Source organism: Miscanthus floridulus, chromosome 11, assembly GCF_019320115.1.
Source record: "Miscanthus floridulus cultivar M001 chromosome 11, ASM1932011v1, whole genome shotgun sequence".
Classification (NCBI taxonomy): domain Eukaryota; kingdom Viridiplantae; phylum Streptophyta; class Magnoliopsida; order Poales; family Poaceae; genus Miscanthus; species Miscanthus floridulus.
Window position 1 is genome coordinate 50,936,792 of NC_089590.1, and position 17,791 is coordinate 50,954,582.

Sequence of the window (17,791 nt, forward strand, 5' to 3'; positions counted from 1 at the left end):
GGTCACATGTAGAGGCCACATGTAGAGGCCACACGTAGAGGCCACACGTAGAGACCGCACGTAGAGGCCACATGCAGAGGCCACATGTAGAGGCCACACGCAGAGGCCACACGCAGAGGCCACACATAGAGACCGCACGTAGAGGCCACATGAAGAGGCCACATGTAGAGGCCACATGTAGAGGCCACACGCAGAGACCATACGTAGAGGCCACATGTAGAGGCCACATGTAGAGGCCACACGTAGAGGCCACATGTAGAGGCCACTGAGACTCCGTCTCGCTCGCCGAGACCACATGTAGAGGCCACTGAGACTCCGTCTCGCTCGCCGAGACCACATGCAGAGGCCATTAAGACTCCATCTCGCTCGCCGAGACCACCGTGGACCAGTCACAGTGTAACACGTGTCAGCCCATGATTAATCTAGCCTTTTCCATTTTTAGAAATGATTTAAACTTCGGAAATTCATAACAAATTCATACGACCTCAGAAAAATATGAAACCAGGACCAAAATTCATCTAAAATTGAGCTCTACGCAATGAACCCATGTTTGAGTGCATTTGGCTCTTTTGAATTTTCATTGCTTCTTTGTGCTATTCTATAGACGTCGCTGACGCGACTATAATACGATCGTTGCAGACTCGGAGGAGAACCTGACAGACGAGGATCGTGAGTACCGAGAGGAGTACAGAGACGACTACACTGAAGGTGCCACATCCCACCCAACTTCGTAGCACCTATTACGCATGGCTAATATAGAACTGCTAGTGCTTTACTATGTTGTTATATTCACACTGTGATAGGACTTGCATGGTAGTATGCCTTCTTGATGGCCTTTACCTTGACGCAACCTTGTCCCTGCTCACCCAGCTGTTAGGCTAGTCACACGCTTGCTACTATATCTCATTGCTTATTACTTCTACTATGCTTACACTACATTGATGCGTGGTGGAAACTAGTATTATCTGGACTATGGGGAGAGTGCTGCGTGTGTGACTTGGGTGCATGGAGGGTGAGGGTTGTGTCGACCAAGTTGGAGTATACGACGAGCCTAGGGCAAGTCTTGCCGTAGGGTGCTACCTGGGCACCCCTGGAATGGATACCTGTGGTGGGTAAATGGATACCTGTAGTGGGTAAATGGTATACGAGGTGGCCTTGGGTGTGAACCTATGGTGGGTGGAGCCCAGGGTGGAGGTGCTGTGGTGGCACGATAAATGGAAACCCTGATGGAGACATTCTGGCTTGGTCATCCCTAAGGACTTACTAGTACTCAGATTCACCGGGAAGCCTTACGTACCACTCACCCCATATGGTGCGGGACGGCCGGACTACTTGGTAGGATATTGCCACTACTGCTAGGTTGTTAGCGGACAGTGTAAGGAGGTACAGGGTATGGAGGATCTCCCCCACACCCTTCTGAGACTTCATCGAGACCTTGTGGACCCGGCTCATGACTCACAGTTTCAGCCACCCCAGACCGGACTTGGGGTGAACCAGGGCTGAATGGTAGAGTGGCATTATCCTAGGCTAGCAAGCGGCCGGAATTAGCCCAGTTGACGATGGTCAGCGAGGAAGGCGGATCTTGTGGTTATGTAAAACCTCTGCAGAGTGTATGGTTGATCGATCGATACATGTGCCGACTTGTCGGCTATGGACCTTTCCTGGGTTTCGCTTAAACTAGATATGAGATGAGTCCTTCTCTTCCTCCCCCAGGAAGTGAGTGTTCGGTCGTAGCCAGGGGCTACGGGCCTTGAGACAGTGCCGAGAGGGAGTTGGCCTGTCGACTGAGCGATGGTATGGGTGTGGTATGGTGAAGGTGTGGAGATGGTGGTATATCGGTCCCAGGGTCGAAACCTGGCTTTGGAATGGGAATGGGGTGGAATGGGTGTGGTAACGGTGTTAAAACCTGACTATACTATTATATACTTGATATGCTAATACATAGGAAACCCTAGCCTTATAGGTTCCTTTTGAATATATCTGACTTGCATCCAATTACCACAAAGCAATGCTCATAGGGTTGGGAGTGGCCAGTACAAATCGTACTGATAAATTTTGGCATACAGGTTCTGCTGAGGAGTATAGCTCCGAGGAGTTTGACGGTTGAGGGATTCGTTCCTACGCTCGAGTTTGGCGATCTTATCTTCAAGCTGTTCTAAATGAATGCTACTTTTGATTCCGCCAATGCGGCGATGTAATAATTTATGTAATTCCGCACTATTTGTACTCTGATATTATCGATGTATGGATGTGATCATCGACTGGAATTTGGGTAATATGATCTACCACGGTCTTATTACGCTTTGACTCTGTGGATTTCCCATCGTGGAAATCGGGGTTGTTTAGTTGGTATCAGAGCCATACTTGACCTTAGGACGAAACCCTTAGAAATGGACGATAGAATAGGACGTGAACAGCCCCTCTTTCGGTTATATACCGACCCTGCATTTACTTTTATGCAAGGCTTATCTATTATTGACCTGCTAACACATGTCCCCTTGAAACATGCAGATGGCAACGAACGTCGACTGGCCGCCTCTAGGACCGCTACCTCTGGACCACGCCAAGCTTACCTTTGACCTACGTGAGCTCGGGGGTTTTGCACAGACCCTCTGCCGAGTTCTCGTCACGTTAGGTGTTCCCGAGGAGCTTGTCAAGGTCACCTGCACCGGGAAGCTAGCTAAGGAAGGAGGAATCGAAGGACCGATTGTCACCTCAGTGGAGTTTCCAGCTAGCACTACCTTACCTTCTGTCCTAGCTTTCACCGAGTTGACTATAGAGGACACAGTCGAGGAGGGACTACAGGCTATCACACACAAGGCACTTCGCAGAGTGATGAGGGACCACTATGAGCACCTAATGACGACAGAGTTTCATCTACTTCCCCAGGCCCTCGACCTCAGCCTTACCCCCAGTGAGCAGAGTTTCGTAGCAGGCAGAGTTATCCTTGCAGAGGAGGACAGATGCCTTCGAGTCTTAGCTATTCACCTACTAGAGCAGGACAGGTACGTGACCCAGCTTGAGCAGAAGAGACAACAGTACCAGGCCCTTCTGTGGGAGCACCAGGAGCGAGACTCGCAGGGAGCACAGGAGCGGGCTAGTCTACTTGAGATAGTGGCCAAGCTACAGGACGAGCTCAACCATCATGATGAAGTCCACAGAGCTGAGGTCGCTGACCTACAGGACAAAGCCACCGACCTAGGCAACAGGAACTGCTACCTCGACAGCAAGGTCTTGGAGTTGCAGAGAGAGTTGGACGACAAGAAGGCCGAGTTCAACCGTAGAGGGGACAGAGAGAGATCCAAGGGGATTGACATGCTGAAGATCCAATCTCGGAACAAGACCCTGACTCAGGAGCTAGAGGAGTCTAGGAAGAAGGCCGTTCACAACCAGGGTCACCTGATCGAGGCACTCAGGCAGACCGAGTACCTACAGGACAAGTGTGAGAGGACTTGGCAGGCTTGGCAGAAGTCTGACAGGAAGCGCCTTAGGGAGATGAAGGGTATGTGGGATCAGCTACCCAAGGAGATTCGCAGCAAGACGAAGCCTAGGATAGAGGAGTTTGAGCTAGCCCCGACTCGCCTCAACCTAGACGCCTGCCCTACCCTACCAGGAGCCAAGCCTACTGAGGAGCTTGCCGAGGCCTTGAAGTACGTGTCCCGACTTCACAAGTCTGACGGGGAGATCGAGATCGAGAATAGTCGTATCCCAGCTGCGGTATACGAGTTGGAGTAGATGACCCTGCGTGGTCATAAGTCATGTCAGTAGCTTCCATGAGTTGTACCCCTTATGAGATGTATTATGAGACACTATGCGTAGAACGATTCTCGCACGTCTTCAAGTGTAGCTACTGGAGATGATGCTATGTAATAAAAACCATGTAATGAATGCTTCGGATCTTATTGCATCTTTATGAATCTTACTGCTTCTTTTGTAATGAGTGTTGGATAGCATAAATGTTTTTCTTTAAATCATTGAAATCATGTAATCATATTGAATTATAAGCACATATGGCACAAGCACTAAACTCTCTATGATCCGTGTTGCAGATGCCGAATCGCCGTTCTATTCGCTTAAGGCAGCGAGGACGTGCGCCCACCCCTGAACCAGTTGAACCCAATGGGGGACGTGGTGGCAACAACCATGGTCGTGGCCGAGGTCATGGACGTGGAGGGATACCCTTCCACCTGGAGAATACCCCGCCGCCTGAGGAGAACATTCCTCCACCACCACCGAACCTGGCGGAAGTGATGGCACAACAGACCCAGCTTCTTGCAGCTCTTGTTGAAGGAGCAAACCATCACCAGGGAGGACAGCAGAATGACTTCCAAAGGAAGCTAGAAGGATTCCTGAAGCTAAGGCCACCTTCCTATGATGGCACCGATCCTGACCCACTGGTAGTCGATGACTGGCTCAAGGAAATGGAGAAGAAGCTTGACCTCACTACTTTCACCGATGATGAGTGTGTTGGAGCTGCCACACACCAGCTCACGGGTGCAGCATGCGCCTGGTGGGACAGTTTCAGTGACTCCCATGAGGACCCTGCCCACATCTCGTGGGATGAGTTCGCTGAAGCATTCACTGAGTATCACATTCCCAAGGGTATCATGGAGGCCAAAGCCGAGGAGTTCCACAACATCAAGATGGGAAAGGACAGGGTGACTGAGTACACTACCCGTTTCACCAACCTTCTGCGCTATGTACCTTCTTATGTTGTGGACTCTGAGAAGGAGAAGCTGTACTATTACCGCAAGGGACTTAACCCGCACATCAAGCTGAAGTTTGGCGGTATTGAGAGCAACACATTGCGTGCTCTGGTGGATCGCTGCATCCAGATTGAGAAAGACCGTGCTGAAGTTGGAGAAGAGTACAGGGAGAGAAAGCGTAAGCCTAAGGAGTCCTTCCGTGGCCGTGATCACAAGAGGTTCCATAGAGATGCACCAACCAGGGAACGCTATCGCCACAACAGGGAGGACAACCCTGGAGCGAGTAGAGGTAGTGGAGGCTACACCACCAAATACTCCCGCCCTGCTCAGGATCGTTACACCCGGGACCGTTATGCTCAGGACCGCAACACTCAGGATCGTTCCAACCGTCCCCGCACAGCGAATGAACGCCCAGCACAGAACCGCTCCGCATCAGGCACTGGAAACTGGAAGGCACCCGCGCCAGCCCCTACAGGCGGTATGCCTTTCACCTGCTTTGCATGTGGGCAACCAGGTCACAAAGCCGCTGAGTGCCCTCAGAACTCAGCTGCACAGAAGTCTCAGTTCAAGGGATCTGCTACTCGTGGACGTCTCAACCATCTGGACGCCGAGGAAGCACAAGCTGCCCCTGACGTGGTGTATGGTATGTTTTTAGTTAATGGCAATACTGCATCAGTTCTATTTGATTCTGGAGCAACTTGTTCATACATATCATCTAAGTTTGCACGAGCGCATGACCTGCCTGTAACCCCATGTGAAAAGCCTATCATCACCAGCTCACCCTTAGGAGATCTAAAGTGCACCCACATATGTAAAGGAGTGAGTCTTACCATAGAGGGTCTTACCTTTGAAGCCGACCTAACCCTATTACCTTCCACTAACCTAGATGTCATCTTAGGCATGGATTGGTTAACTATTCACTGAGGTATCATATCATGTTCACCTAGATACGTCCAAGTGACCCATCCATCAGGCCAAGTTGTTAGATGTGAACCCCAGTCTGGAAAATCCACCTCTATCCTATGTGCCCTGAAAGCAAGTTCAGAATCTCAAAAAGAGGAGGAGACAGTTCATGATGTGCCAGTAGTCAGAGACTATCCCGATGTATTCCCTGAAGAATTACCGGGTATGCCACTAGACCGTGATGTAGAGTTCATCATTGATATGTTACCAGGAACGGGACCCATTGCCAAGAGACCCTATCACATGTTAGTTGATGAACTGGCCGAGCTCAAGAATCAACTTAATGAGCTCATCTCGAAGGGATATATCAGACCCAGTGCTTCACCCTGGGGATCCCCTGTTCTATTTGTTAGGAAGAAAGATGGCTCAATGAGAATGTGCATTGATTACCGGAACTTGAACGCAGTCACCATCAAGAACAAGTACCCCCTGCCAAGGATTGATGATTTGCTTGATCAGCTCAGAGGTGCCAAGTATTTCTCTAAGATTGATCTCAGATCTGGCTATCATCAGATGAAGATTCAAGAGAGTGATATCCCGAAGATAGCCTTCGTGACTAGGTATGGGCAATTTGAGTTCACTGTGGTGTCCTTTGGACTCACGAATGCTCCCGCATACTTCATGAACATGATGAATAAGGTTTTCATGGATGAACTGGATAAGTTTGTGGTAGTATTCATTGATGACATCCTTGTTTATTCACCCACCGTTGAAGAACATGAACATCATCTAAGAACTGTGCTTGAGAAACTAGCCCAACATCAGCTCTATGCAAAGTTCAGCAAATGTGAGTTTTGGCTACAGGAAGTTGCCTTCCTAGGCCATGTACTATCAGCTAAAGGTGTTGCAGTTGACCCAGCCAAGATTGAAGCTATAAAAGAATGGGAACAACCCCGTAATGTGACAGAAGTCAGAAGTTTCTTGGGATTGGCTGGATATTACCGCCGATTCATCGAAAACTTCTCCAAGATAGCCCGTCCAATGACCAACCTTCTGAAGAAGACCAAGGAGTTTGAATGGACGCCCGAGTGCGAACAAGGCTTTCAGGAATTGAAACAGAAGCTTACCACAACTCCTGTGTTAGCATTGCCTGATATCAGCAAAGACTTCGTGGTCTATTGTGATGCATCCTGTCAAGGACTTGGCTGTGTATTGATGCAAGATGGAAATGTGATAGCTTATGCTTCTCGACAGTTGAAAGAACACGAGAACCGTTACCCTACTCATGATCTTGAGTTAGCAGCAGTTGTGCATGCTTTGAAGATTTGGAGGCACTACTTGATAGGCAACAAGTGTGACATCTACACCGATCACAAGAGCTTGAAGTACTTTTTCACTCAAGAAGATTTGAACATGAGGCAACGCCGTTGGCTGGAGTTGATCAAGGACTATGACCTGGAAATTCACTATCATCCGGGGAAAGCTAATGTAGTCGCAGATGCTCTCAGTCGCAAGAGCTACTGTCACACTTTGATCACTAAATCCGTACCACCCGAGCTCAAGGAAGAGATTGATGATTTCCAACTTGAGATACTACCGCACGGCTTGTTGAATGAGCTCCGCGTACAGTATGATCTCACAGATCGCATCCGTCAAGCCCAGAAAAATTGTGAAGAGATCGAATATCTCCGTGGTCTGATGAAACTAGGCTACAAGACCAACCACCATGAAGATGAACAAGGAACCATTTGGTTCAAGGACAGAATTTGTGTACCTTCTAATCTAGCTCTACGAGAGGAAATTCTATCAGAAGCCCATGATTCTAAGTACTGTATTCACCCTAGAAATTCAAAGATGTATCAAGACTTGAAGAAACACTTTTGGTGGAAAGGCATGAAGACGGACATTGCAGGACATGTGGCATGATGTGACACTTGTAATAGGGTCAAAGCTGAACATCAAAGGCCTGCAGGGTTGCTAAAGCCTCTTGATGTTCCCGAGTGGAAATGGGAGAGCATATCCATGGATTTTATAGTTGGATTGCCCCGTTCACAAAAAGGCAATGACTCCATCTGGGTGATTGTTGATTGCTTGACCAAAGTTGCTCACTTTGTACCAGTTAAGACCAAGACCAATGCCGAAAAACTAGCAGATCTATACATTGAACATATTCTCAGACTGCATGGAGCTCCCTCTAGTATTGTATCTGATCGTGGTCCTCAGTTTGTGTCTCGATTTTGGGAAGCCCTACACAAGTCCATTGGAACCAAACTTGACTTCAGTACCACTTATCATCCACAGACAGATGGACAGACTGAATGAGTAAATCAGATCTTAGAAGACATGCTTCGCGCTAGTGTACTGAATTATGGCTCTGATTGGGAGAAATGCTTACCCTATGCAGAGTTCTCTTACAACAACAGCTATCAAGCCAGCATCAAGATGTCACCTTTTGAAGCTCTATATGGCAGACCGTGTAAAACACCTTTGATGTGGTCCCAACCAGGAGAAAGGTCATTCTTCGACTCCGCTAAGATTCAAGATGCCGAAGAAGGAGTTGCCCAAGTAAGAGAGAATTTGAGGATTGCTCAAAGTCGATACAAGAGCTATGCTGACAAAAGGAGAAGAAGACTTGAGTTTAATGTGGGAGACTTCGTCTATCTCAAAGTATCTCCGCTACGTGGGACGGTCAGATTCCATGTGAAAGGCAAGCTTGCCCCTAGATTTGTTGGCCCATACAAGATATGCAAGAGAATTGGAAAGCTCGCCTACAAACTTGAGTTACCTGAGGAATTGATGGGTGTACATCCCGTATTTCATGTGTCCCAGCTACGCAAATGTTTGAGAGTGCCCGATGAAGTGATCCCAATTGATACACTTGACATTCAAGATACACTTGAGTATAGAGAACACCCTATCAGAATTTTGGGCAGAGATACCAAAGAAACCCGAAGCAAGACTATTCCTATGTGCAAGATCCAATGGAGTAACCACACTGTGAGAGAAGCAACATGGGAGAAAGAGTCTGACCTCCGGCTACGATATCCTTACCTCTTTAAAGAGTACGTTACACTTTAATCTCGAGGACGAGATTCTGTTAAGGGGGTAGGACTGTGACAACCCAAAAATCCACACACTAAAAATTCCAACTACAAAATTTTTCTTTCTTTAAAACCCTTGAGTGATGATGTGGCATGTAGGAAACCCCTAACCTTGCACTAACTAAACCTATATGACTGGCACGAGTATCTCACCTCATCACCTAGAATTTATTTTACCACATAGCATACATCAAGTTGCATTATATTCAACATGGTGATTTGGATTTTATTTGATTTATGTGTTGATTAAATAAAAGCTAACAAATATGTGTTTATAAATAAATGAACTAATATGGAATTAATATCCCAATAAATACTTTGACCAATGTTTATCACCATGGAACATTTTATCAAAGGAGAAATAGGCCACTTTGATTTATATACATGAAAGAAGTGTAACATTATACGAAGGGAAAGAAGAGGGAGGCAGCAACTCGACCCAGCCTGCCTCAACCGACCCAGCCTGCCAGCCCAGCATCACCGCCCGTACGTGCACGCCGCTGATGAGCCAGACCCGCCCGTCAGCCCTCACGCACCACACGCCGCCGCATCAGGACAAGTTGACAGATGGGCCCCCTCTGTCAGCCACCCAGCTACAGGATCATCTTCTTCCCCACGCCAGCCTCATCTCTCGACCGAGCCCCAACCAAAGCAGCAAACGCGGGCCCAGGTTCACGCACATCGCATGACCCTGTCCCCCACCTTAGCGCCGCGCCCACGCAACCGCCCCCGCGCACGAGAGCCGTCCGATGCGCTCGGCACATCACCAGCCGTTCCGTCATCCACCATGGGAGCTTAGAGCTCCGGCTATAAAAGCCACGACCCTCTGTTGCCCTAGCGTTCGCCCCATCGCCTCACCGCCACTTGGTGGCCAACCACTTCACCGAGCCAGAGAAAGGAGAGAAAGAAGGAAGAGAGAAGGAGAGGCGTGGAGAAGGACACCGCTGCCGGAGCAAGAAAGGAGAAGCGGAACCACACCTCGCCGGAACCAGGAGCGTCGCCCCGATCAGCTACATCGACGTAGCTGCTCAGCACGGCACTGCATCGCCTCTACATAGCCACGACTCTCCACTGCACCGCCATCCTATCTCCCACGACACCTACGGTGAGCGCTCGATTTTTCCCTGCTCACCGCCGGACTCTGCTATTCCGGCCATGGCGCTCCACACCGTGAGCGCATAGGCCGAGGCCATCTCCGGCCTCTGGATACACAAGCACAGCATCCACGACCACACCATAGACCCCTCCTAGCCCCATGGACGCTGTAGCCGAGCACCCTCATGCCACGCTCACGACGCCACCGCCATGGCACAGCCACCACCGGCTCACCCGACCACCTCGCTAGACTGGAACATAGCCGTAAAGCATCATCGTGATGACCGGAAGATAGCTGCATAGACCGAGACTCCGTTAACTGGCCACAGCGCCCTGGCCAAGAGCACCAGACCTCGGCTGGAGCTCTGCCGTGCACCACCACCGCTCGCGGACTCCACCACGCCTTTTGGTCACCGTCGTTACTTCACCATGTCGCCTGCTAGCCGTCTGAACAAGGAACGAGGCACTAGGACCACTAGAACAGACCACCGAGACTCCGCTTCGCTTGCAGAGGCCACACGCAGAGACCACACGTAGAGGCCACATGTAGAGGCCACATGTAGAGGCCACACGCAGAGACCACACGTAGAGGCCACATGTAGAGGTCACATGTAGAGGCCACATGTAGAGGCCACACGCAGAGGCCACACGTAGAGACCGCACGTAGAGGCCACATGAAGAGGCCACATGTAGAGGCCACATGTAGAGGCCACATGTAGAGGCCACACGCAGAGACCACACGTAGAGGCCACATGTAGAGGCCACATGTAGAGGCCACACGCAGAGACCGCACGTAGAGGCCACATGTAGAGGTCACATGTAGAGGCCACATGTAGAGGCCACACGTAGAGGCCACACGTAGAGACCGCACGTAGAGGCCACATGCAGAGGCCACATGTAGAGGCCACACGCAGAGGCCACACGCAGAGGCCACACATAGAGACCGCACGTAGAGGCCACATGAAGAGGCCACATGTAGAGGCCACATGTAGAGGCCACACGCAGAGACCATACGTAGAGGCCACATGTAGAGGCCACATGTAGAGGCCACACGTAGAGGCCACATGTAGAGGCCACTGAGACTCCGTCTCGCTCGCCGAGACCACATGTAGAGGCCACTGAGACTCCGTCTCGCTCGCCGAGACCACATGCAGAGGCCATTAAGACTCCATCTCGCTCGCCGAGACCACCGTGGACCAGTCACAGTGTAACACGTGTCAGCCCATGATTAATCTAGCCTTTTCCATTTTTAGAAATGATTTAAACTTCGGAAATTCATAACAAATTCATACGACCTCAGAAAAATATGAAACCAGGACCAAAATTCATCTAAAATCGAGCTCTACGCAATGAACCCATGTTTGAGTGCATTTGGCTCTTTTGAATTTTCATTGCTTCTTTGTGCTATTCTATAGACGTCGCTGACGCGACTATAATACGATCGTTGCAGACTCGGAGGAGAACCTGACAGACGAGGATCGTGAGTACCGAGAGGAGTACAGAGACGACTACACTGAAGGTGCCACATCCCACCCAACTTCGTAGCACCTATTACGCATGGCTAATATAGAACTGCTAGTGCTTTACTATGTTGTTATATTCACACTGTGATAGGACTTGCATGGTAGTATGCCTTCTTGATGGCCTTTACCTTGACGCAACCTTGTCCCTGCTCACCCAGCTGTTAGGCTAGTCACACGCTTGCTACTATATCTCATTGCTTATTACTTCTACTACGCTTACACTACATTGATGCGTGGTGGAAACTAGTATTATCTAGACTATGGGGAGAGTGCTGCGTGTGTGACTTGGGTGCATGGAGGGTGAGGGTTGTGTCGACCAAGTTGGAGTATACGACGAGCCTAGGGCAAGTCTTGCCGTAGGGTGCTACCTGGGCACCCCTGGAATGGATACCTGTGGTGGGTAAATGGATACCTGTAGTGGGTAAATGGTATACGAGGTGGCCTTGGGTGTGAACCTATGGTGGGTGGAGCCCAGGGTGGAGGTGCTGTGGTGGCACGATAAATGGAAACCCTGATGGAGACATTCTGGCTTGGTCATCCCTAAGGACTTACTAGTACTCAGATTCACCGGGAAGCCTTACGTACCACTCGCCCTATATGGTGCGGGACGGCCGGACTACTTGGTAGGATATTGCCACTACTGCTAGGTTGTTAGCGGACAGTGTAAGGAGGTACAGGGTACGGAGGATCTCCCCCACACCCTTCTGAGACTTCATGGAGACCTTGTGGACCCGGCTCATGACTCACAGTTTCAGCCACCCCAGACCGGACTTGGGGTGAACCAGGGCTGAATGGTAGAGTGGCATTATCCTAGGCTAGCAAGCGGCCGGAATCAGCCCAGTTGACGATGGTCAGCGAGGAAGGCGGATCTTGTGGTTATGTAAAACCTCTGCAGAGTGTATGGTTGATCGATCGATACATGTGCCGACTTGTCGGCTATGGACCTTTCCTGGGTTTCGCTTAAACTAGATATGAGATGAGTCCTTCTCTTCCTCCCCCAGGAAGTGAGTGTTCGGTCGTAGCCAGGGGCTACGGGCCTTGAGACAGTGCCGAGAGGGAGTTGGCTTGTCGACTGAGCGATGGTATGGGTGTGGTATGGTGAAGGTGTGGAGATGGTGGTATATCGGTCCCAGGGTCGAAACCTGGCTTTGGAATGGGAATGGGGTGGAATGGGTGTGGTAACGGTGTTAAAACCTGACTATACTATTATATACTTGATATGCTAATACATAGGAAACCCTAGCCTTATAGGTTCCTTTTGAATATATCCGACTTGCATCCAATTACCACAAAGCAATGCTCATAGGGTTGGGAGTGGCCAGTACAAATCGTACTGATAAATTTTGGCATACAGGTTCTGCTGAGGAGTATAGCTCCGAGGAGTTTGACGGTTGAGGGATTCGTTCCTATGCTCGAGTTTGGCGATCTTATCTTCAAGCTGTTCTGAATGAATGCTACTTTTGATTCCGCCAATGCGGCGATGTAATAATTTATGTAATTCTGCACTATTTGTACTCTGATATTATCGATGTATGGATGTGATCATCGACTGGAATTTGGGTAATATGATCTACCACGGTCTTATTACGCTTTGACTCTGTGGATTTCCCATCGTGGAAATCGGGGTTGTTTCATTCTCCTCCACCTCATTCATGTGGCTAGGCTCACCTACATTGCCCTGGTCTACTTGTCGCCTATAATAAGTGGCCTTCGCTTCATCTGTGGCCTCTGCGGCTTGAGAGAAGAATGCGTCCTCATCCTCCTCTGCCTGCAAGCCCGCCTCTGCTAGAGCGATGAGCTCACTCAGTCTGCCAATGTCATCCTCATCCTTCTCCACCTATAAGCCCACCTCCGCTAGAGTGATGAGATCACTCAATTTGGTAGTGCCATCCTCATCCTCGTCCCCCTCATTGTCCAACACAATTGGAGATAGAACACTACGACCAGCTCATGTTTTGTGCTCATATAACTTATTTTCCACATACCTTGCATGGGCCACCTCTGTGGCATGCTCCCTATTTCATCCAATCCCTTCATATATAAAATACAACAAGTTAGCAACACGATTATATTACATATAAAAGTAGGCAACGAAAATAACAAGGCTTCCAAAGACTCACTTGCACACAATGCAGCAACATGGTCATTTAAGACCTACATCTATACTCTTTCCTCCTCCATTGTAGCCTTCCTTGCCCTCTCCTCTAACGACATCCATCTCTCCAAGCCCCATTTGTCAAGCCTGACACCAATCAGGTTACAAATACCGCTCTGTCTAGCAAACTCACGCATGCCCTTCTTTCGTTGTTTAACGAATAGGTCGATGTAGTCAGGTCCATATCCCCTCTTCTGTGCAATTACTTGCCTTGCCTTCAATTCATCTAAAAACCTAGCTTAACCAACATAAGATTCCCACTTACATTTCCTAGTGCTCTGTTGAAACAAAAAATTAGATCATAAGTCTTAGGCTCTTAGGAAAAGAAAAAAATACTATTTCATGTTTTCCACAACAATAACCAACCTCACCATAGTCAACCATATAGCCACAATAATAGCCTATTCCAAGCTCTAAAGGGACTAGGCCATAGTTAGATTTAACACCATATTCGCACATGACAAGTGGTGCTTTGAAAATTACCCTTTTTCTTCTTTTCCTTTTCCTTTGGCAGCTCCAGCCATTGATTCTTAGGACCATAGAGCCACTCCTTAAAATGACACTTCGCAAATGCAAACACCTAAAAGAGGTGACATTAGTAAATGAACACCTATAGCTCAACATTTCAACAGATACACTAGCCACTTACTTCATGCTTGTTTGGACACACAAACTCCAATGTATTCTCAGGGTTTATCACAGCTTAATCTCCACAATAGCACAGAGGAGGTTCCTCAAGTCGTCTAACTGTGGCTACGTGCTTCTCCTTAGCCGTCATTGGAGGAGGGTTAGGGGGAGGTAGAACCCATTGCTCTAAGTGCTCACGTGGATGTCTCCCTCTCCAACAATCGTTGAAACAGAGGTACCTTGGGTCAAACTTATCTGCACCGTTGATCCACTGAAAGAAAAAGCACCTTTCATGGGCCTACACAACAAGATTCCAACAAAATATTAGTAACCTAGTAACACAAATGAAGAAAAAACATACAGAAAGAATTACTTACATTAAAACGACTATATGTGTAGAAGCAACAAGCCACTGTGTCTGGATGTCTCGATTGAAACACGTTGGTCGGACGACCACAGTCACAGTTAGAGACAGGGAGGTCAGAAGGGACAGGGGCATCTTTGCTAGACTCGTCAAGGTATAATTCTCTAGGATGACACCGTTTTTGCCACAACTACTCCTGATACATGTCTTGCATCTAATAAAATGGTTGCAATTTAACATCAATCAAAACATCACAAATTAATGTAAAGGAGAACCATTTGCATTATAACTAAAATAATACCTCACACTAAACATGGTAACTTGCTTCTAACTAACTAATTAACCTTAACAATGACAAAATTGAACTAATATTTTCCTCCAAACCCTAGCCCAAATATACTTATCCTCCAAACCCTAGCTACCATTCATAATCTTTGAATCCAGCATTCGAACGATAAATAAGAGCATCATTACCGTGACAAGGCCGAGGAGAAGCTTAGGGAAGGAAGGGAGGGAGACAGGTAGGGAGGGCCAGGTGGCGGCAGGCATCTATGAGGCAGGAGGGGGAGGGGCATGGGTGCCCTCACCTCTGTTCGACGTAAGACTGAGAGAGGGAGGGACGCTTGCGGCGTGTCATTAAGTCAGCCCTGCCATGCCATGGGCGATGGCATAGCACTGCCGTGACAAGATGTGCATCATGGTAGTGTCGGGTATCAATATTAGGGATACCCAGAGGAAGCTAGCAAACATGAATGTTAATTCATCCGGGTGGTCCAAGACGTATTTAAAGTTTCACCCGACCCCTTAGGGGCACGAGCTCCGTCTTGCTAGACCCAAGGGCACGGGCCCCGACTAGCCAGACCCCTCGAGTGTGGGTTCCATCTCGCCTGACCCCAAGGGCATGGGCTCCATCTCACCAGATCCCTCGGGCATGGGTTTTGTCTCGCCCGACGGGGATCCATACCGCCTCCAACAACTACGGGTCTAAAAGTACAACCCTAGGGTCAAACTTCTGACGCCAGGAGGGAAGCGGGCATGTCTCGACATGACCCATGGCCACGATGGACCATACATAGGGGCTCATGTCGCCAACAGTGTCGAGCGTGCTAGTATTGTGCTGCCTAATCCCCGTATGACTTCTGACAGGAGTACCTATTGACCATGCTACCCGTCGGAACTGAGTGGAGCACCATGGACGATTGACGATGCCTGCGTATGGCGCTAGTGATGAATAGGTCCGTGACATAGAGCTGTCCCCATCATCATCTACATGATCAGCAGGGCCCGCATAAAGGAGATGAAGGACGCCGCGACCTTATAGGCCTTCTTCTCCCTCGTTTTTCTCCTTTTCTCTCTCTTTCTCTCTCTGTAACATGTGCCTTCCCCTTCACCTATAAAAGGGGAAGCAGGACGCCCCATGGGAGACATGAGCACATGACTGAACGAGCTCAACAAGACTCAACTCCATTTGATCTTTTCACCAGAGACTTAGGACCTTCTCCCTCTCTTGCCCGTTTGTAACCCCTACTATAAACTAGTGCTGGTAACACGAGCAGTAGCAGACTGGACATAGGGACATTCCACCTGAACCAGTATAAATCCTTGTGTCCTTTGAGCACACCATCCAAGCCAGACACACAGATATAAATTTACTAGTCGATGATCCAAAACACCAACAGTTGGCGTGCTAGGTAGGGAATTTTTGCGCATCTCGACATCCACATCAGGCTTCGGATGGCTAGTAACGGCATCAGCTGGGTCCTAGGTGCGCACTTGTGGTTCAGGAGCCTAGACTTCATCGTCGCGATGGAGGGAGAGTTGGCGTAGGCTCCCACCACCGTCCAACCTTTCCACTCTGCCGACCTCGACGCGATCGTCGAGGTGCTTGAGGAGTTGCAGCTGCACGCGCCAAAGGCCCATGTCCCTGAGAGTGACCGGATCTCGACTTCGACTACGGGAGGCTGTAGCGCCAACTCGATGCCTTCGTGGGACCTCGACCGTCCCAGGAGGACCTATGCTGCCTCACCTTCTTGTTCACCAACGTCATGACGTAGCTTCCAAAGGGGAACCGCTATCCCTGGAACACCTCACTCGGGGCACCCCGGTAGCATTCCTGTTTGATCTGCGCAACGCTATGGGGACCATTGGCCACCTTGTGGCACAGCGCATGCATCTCCTATGAACGATGAGTTCATGGGGATGACCGAATACATCGTGGAATCTTTCCACAACCTTCTCGTGAGAGATTTAGAGTCGCTCTTTGACTCGGACTCTTGCATGGGGAGCCATCACCCCTCGCGAGAATGCTTTATGGCAGGTACCCCCAACGGACGCGTCGAAAGCATCCATGAGGGGGGTTACCCCACCAAACAACCTCGACAATGAGGTCAATGAAGATATAGGGGCCCTTCCTCACATGCGGGTGGAATAGCTAAGGGCACGGCACCAGGAGCTCAAGGATTGATGACTCCAACTCAAGCAGGAACGCGTAGAGCTTAAGCGCCGTGGAGACGGTGGGCGTGCGCACGCCATGGCCCATGACATAAACTAGAGGATCATCAAAGATGATGGAGCCCTCCCACACTTCGCTCGGGCAAGCCAGAACATCACTGCCATGGTAGGCTTGCTTCGAGGGCTCTTAGAGTCCACAACACCTAAGGATCGTCAGGCCCATCGCAAGATCTACACACTGCTCTAGCGTGAGATGGTCCAGCAGGCTAAGAGCTCGTTGTCTCGATGATGCTAGCTCAATGCCAGTCAGTGCACGCCCTTGGGACAACATGTCAGGGACGTGTCTATCCACCAAGCGCTGCGCGGCGGTGGGGGCATGCCGTGGCCCTGGTGCATGAGCATCTCGGTCTCCATCATGACGCACGAAACACCCTGGAGGCCCCTAGGCATGGACGAAGTGATGAGAGAGAGGAAGCTGGCCGTAGCTACCACCCTTGTCACGGCAGACGCTACGATAGCGGCAAGGACCGGAGCCCGAGCGTCGACCTACCAAGACCTTAGGCCTTCGGCCGACACATCCTCAACACTGCCTTCCCACCCTGGTACCGACCGCTGACCAACATCCCAAAATACTCCAAGGAAATGAGCCCCAGACTATGGCTCGAGGATTACTAGCTTGCTTGCCAAGTCGGTGGAGCAGATAGTGATAGTTTTATTATCCACAACCTCCCATTGTTCCTGGTCGATTCAACGTGAACATTATTGGAGCACCTTCCACCCAACTGGATTCAAAGTTGGGTGGACCTAAAGGAGATTTTTGTGGGAAACTTCTAGGGCACCTACACTCATCCTAGGAACCCGTGGGA